General features: G+C 41.5%; 1 pseudogene; it reads right to left on the bottom strand.

Moving 5' to 3' along the window:
* Positions 1–293: 293 nt before the first annotated feature.
* LOC149175581 (putative pectin methylesterase CGR2 pseudogene) lies at positions 294–4,888 on the bottom strand (annotated as a pseudogene).
* Between the last annotated feature and the right edge of the window lie 358 nt (positions 4,889–5,246).

Genomic DNA, 5,246 nt, shown 5'->3' with positions numbered 1-5,246 from the left:
GTCAGAGTCGAATCCCAGAATTTCTGCATCATTGTGCTTGCTGTGTCACTTGCAGCAGAGCTTGAACCTCCCACCATGGCCATGGAATATGGTAACTTTAATGCCAAATTATTTACAAGCAGCTACAACATCTTCATGTGCTTTATATAATTCCCATGCAGCAGTGAAATGCCCTACATCTTTTCCTGAATCAGAAATGAATAAATTTAACAAAACCTTTCATGATTTCCATCATGTCCGTCTTTCATTGCATTAAACAAACCTCAACTTGTAAAGCATGCAAACTATGGTTCTTAAATCGAAAGGGACTTTTGCGTCTGAAGCAGCTCAAATTTTCTGGTCATGCTCTCATTTTCTTGTAGTCCCAATGACTCGAAGTATCTTTGCCACCATGATTGACCCCGTGACCTAGAGTGCCAACAAACAGAACAAGTGCCTCAACTGAGACTCTAGCAAGCTCTGGCAGTGTCTTATTCAGGTATTTTGGGGACAAATAGTCTGGGGCATCCGAAACAAGCACAATTGGGAATGACTGTGCTTTGTAAGGTAAAGGAAATTTGATGTCGGCAACCCATACAATACCCTTTCGAATCAAATTCTTGCAGGAATTGTCTAGTGTGGATGTTAGATCAACTAGCTCAATACCCCAAGCTTCAGTGTCATCTTCCTTTAACAGTATATGCAGAATATCTACACCAAAATCAGGTCAATAATGACACGCAATACACAACCAGGTTTCATTTCTTTGTCAGAGAGATGCAGGTGCATCCTGATCAATTGCAGTAGTAATCCAGGAGGCAACAGAAGTGCGTGCATCCAATTCAGCATTACATGTCAGTCCTAGAGGTGTAATGGTTACAAATCCTTGTTGAAGTGCTCCATAGTCAAGATCATCATCCATTTCTCCATGTTCATGCTCCGAAAACTCAACACGGAAGTACTTTTTGACTGCCGCATTCTGTGTTTCTTGTTTGCCTGCTTCTCCAACTGACTCCACCTCGACATTCTTCCTTCGTAAATTAAGACGATGAGCTGCACCTGCAGCAGAAGCAGCTTGACTCAGTTGTGCTAGCTGGATACCAAGGCTTTGTTCCTTGGACATGTACTTCCCTGCCAAATGCCGATGTAGAGTCACAGGTTGCCAATTTGAAGTCAAGCGCGATGTGCTTTGCCCAGTAATTCTAAATCCCTTATTCACAGATGGGTGTGTTGGAATATCAACCTTTAATAGACAACCTTTAGGAAATAGATCTTTTTCAGTATCTTGTACTGCAACATATATTAAAGGTAGACATACTTCCACTGCTTCCTTGAAATCACTGTCGCTGCTCTCATCTTTTTTCCAATTCAAAGATATTGCAATAGAGGGAACCCCTGACATGAGAGCTTCCCTTGCACCTGCAACAGCGCCAGAATAAATGATGTGATATCCACAATCTGATCCCTTGTTGATTCCACTAATTACCAAAGAAGGCTTCTTCCAAGGAAAGAGTGCTCCAGATAAACCTAATGAAACACAATCTGCTGGGGTACCAGAAACCTCATAAGCTGTAGCCCCTTTGATGCCAACAGAGCTTGCAACCAGCGTTTGACGAACCAATAAGCAATGCCCGCTTCCAGATTTATCTGATTCAGGAGCGCAGACATGAACATTGAAGCGACCTCCATTGACAAGAGCTTCGACAAGGCATTTGAGCCCTGGAGCTTCTATTCCATCCTCACTGGTTACAAGAACAATGGGCCTTAAATCCTCATTCCTCTCTAAATCTTCATTGCGTGTCTTCTCTTCGGCTGGAGCCTCGATCTTAGCTTCTTCTTCTTGGTGTTTTTGTTCTTCTTCTTCTGGGGGTTTTTCTATCTTTCTGTTCTTCAAGACATTTTGCAAATTAGAAACAAAGGAAGGTGGCAAGAGCCCATTCTTCCCAGAAGTCATACTGCCGGATTGATCACAAATCGAAACTAGAATCAGAAGTTTCGGTCTCTAATAGAGAATTTTCAGATTTGGTTTTGGATGGAAATCCTGATTTGAATAGTACAGGCAAGAATCAAATTTGGAGGTTACAGAACATGCGTCAAGACCGACATGTAAGACCTTGCGCATGCTAACCCCGTAAACTTCTTGCAGAAGTGGTAATGCCTTCTGGATTTCTGAACCACAAGAAAGTTGTTCCCCATTATCAATACTGAGAGCCTCCCTAGATATCTCTTCCCTGGAGTTTTCTTTGATTGCTCTGATACCATTTCGAAAAGCCTAGTTGAACGACCAAAACCGCAAAGCAAAGTACAACTGCAAACATGTGCCAGTACTAGGACACCTAACGACCTAATGATGAGGATAAGCTGTTGGATATGATAGATGAAGTGTATAAGCTGACAACTATTGATGAAAACACAGTGGATTTTGGTAAATATGACAGCTGGGGTGAGATTTGCTATGGATCAGCACGAATTCCCAATTTCGTAGCACAGTTAGTGCAAAATCGGTGTTTTGTGCTACAAAATCACCTAGATCGGATTTCTGCGCTATGAACTTTGAAATGAGTTTAGACATATGATATGCATGTGAGATATGAGACCAATGATAGACTAAAACAGAGAATTGACCCCATGTGACATACTAACAAGACTCTTAACCAGACTCTAAAACAAGATGAAAAGACTAGACCCAAAACTAACACCAACCCTTTGACAAATTTAAAAAATTGATGTTCGGAATTTAAAATATTTTTTCTTGAGTGATAACAACTTTTATTAATGCATAATCATAGAAACATTAAGGAACTTCAATCATTTGTTGGCAGGATAAAATTCCTAAGGAGATTCATCCCCAACCTTGTAGAACTCCTCAGAAACATAACAAATATGCTGAAAAGAGATTCAGAAATGAGATGGAACATTGAAGCTAGGAAATCATTTGATCAAGTTAAAAAAGAATTGACAAAAGCACCAATCTTAATCAGTAAAAATTTCACCAAGGATTTTATAATATTTTTATTTTCATCTGAACACATTGTTGCAGTTGTTCTTTTATTGAATGACAATACCCCGCAGGGGTGCCTTTGCACTGTCAAGTCAAGCACTCTATCGATCTAACCCCAGGTGCGTTGTTTCCCAATGGACCAATCTATCAGCACTCTGTTCTGGAGAACGAAAAAAATCAAGAGGCAGATTCAGGAGTTGTTGTAGAAAGGTCACATCCGGCTGAGTTCATCGCCTTGTTGGAGCCTGATCATGTCGGTACAGAAGAAGGATGGGACTTGGAGACTCTGTATTGACTATCGGGCGCTGAACAATATCACTGTTTGGAATAGGTAACTGATCCCATAGATTGATGACCTTCTCTACCCACTCAAGGGGGGAAAATATTTCAATAAGATCAGCTTGAAGTCCATATATCACCAAGTACCAATCGAACCTTCCGATGTTGGAAGACTTCCTTCAAATCTAAGAAGATGCTTTTCGAATGGTTGGTTATGCCTTTTAGGTTGACGGATGCTCCTGCAACCTTCATGAGGATGATGGATGACATATTGCAACCATTCACCAACTCAATAGTGTTATACATGGATGACATCCTGATCTTCAGCCAGAGTTGGGAAGAGCACCTCCACCACATCCGAGAGGTTCTCCAAACACTACAAGAACACAAGTTGTGTGCCAGTTTGGAGAAATAAACTTTTCGCATGACTGAGGTTCAATATTTGGGTGTTTATGAATGAGGTGGTGCATGTGGATCCAGCCAAGATCTAAGTCATTCAAGATTGGCCAGTCCCAACCACTCTGGCATAGTATGGATTGTACTGGATCTTGCAAGTTTCTACCAGAGGTTCGTGTTGGGGTTCTCTCATATCACTTGGCCCTTGATTCAAGTCACCAAGGAAGCAACAAAAGAAACATTCTTTTCATCTAAATCTCAATAGAAGGCATTCACAGATTTGAAACATTGCCTTTGCTTTGCATCAATGTTGACATTATAGACTTGCAACAACCATTTGAGATCGAGACAGATGCCTCTTACTATGCTATTGGGGTAGTCCTTATTCAAGAGGGGCATCGAGTGGCATATTTGTTCCATTGTGTAGGCATGGAGACAATGGAAGAATTACATTTTGGGGAAGGAAACGGTCATCCACACAAACCACCAGCCCCTGTAGTTCATACAGATGCAAGGGAAGTTGTAGAATGATCACCATCATAAGTGGTCCACATACCTACAACAATGCCATTTGTATATCAAGTACAAGAATGGAAAAACCAATAATGTTGCAGACTACCTCAGCTGACCACCGATCATGATGTTAACCACCGTGCTCAACTCTTATGGGCACGATACTTCTGATTGGCCACTTCTCTACAAAAGTGACCCATAATTAGGACACACGTACCAGATGCTCTTGGAGGGTCAACAAGTTCCATATTTTCACCTCCAGGATGGACTATTATACCACCTGGAACTCCTTTGTCTTCCTTCAAGCGAGCATACCAAGATGATTTGGGAAGTGCACTACAGTCGGGTTGCTCAACATTTTGGGGTCAAAAAAATAGTGGCAGTGCTGCAAAAGTATTTCTATTGGACGAATCTTTGACGGGATGTCAAGAAGTACATCAAATCCTCCACTGATTGCACTATTGCCAAACTAATCATAAAGAAGCAAAGCCTCTATACTATTTTTCCTACCCCTAGTTGACCTTGGGAATCCATCTCCATGGATTACATGTCGGGCCTTCCATCTACTAAGCATGGAAATGATTGTGTTTTTGTGGTCATTAATAGATTCTCGAAGATGGCCATTGTGGCAACCTGCAAGAAGAATATCACAGCATAAGCCACCGCTAAACTCTTGTCTGAATGAGTGTGGTTACACTTTCGGATCCCATAGTCTATCATCTGATATCGGGATAGCAAGCTCCTCAGTACATTTTGGTCTAGTCTCTGGTCAATATTGGACACCAAGCTCACTATGTCCACAACTTTCCATCCCCAAACTAATGCCAAGAAAGAGGTCATCAACAAGATGATCGTACACATTTTGTGCATGTACAACTCAAAGCATCCACACACATTGGATGAGAGCCTATGTCTAGCACAACTATTAATAGTCTCTCCACAGCTCGATTGGCCAGAGCCCTTTTCAAGTGGGATTGGGATTCCAGCCACTATGTCCAATTGATGTGGCCATACCATTTGCAGCTACTCAGGTTGATTCGGCTCATGTCCAATTTGAAGTTGACAAGGAAAACATCTT

Source organism: Pinus tabuliformis, chromosome 4_1, assembly GCF_031772625.1.
Source record: "Pinus tabuliformis cultivar Carrire ecotype Pingquan chromosome 4_1, CPIR1, whole genome shotgun sequence".
Taxonomy (NCBI): domain Eukaryota; kingdom Viridiplantae; phylum Streptophyta; class Pinopsida; order Pinales; family Pinaceae; genus Pinus; species Pinus tabuliformis.
Note: the sequence above shows the minus strand (reverse complement) of the source record. Positions and strands in the feature narration are given on the sequence as shown.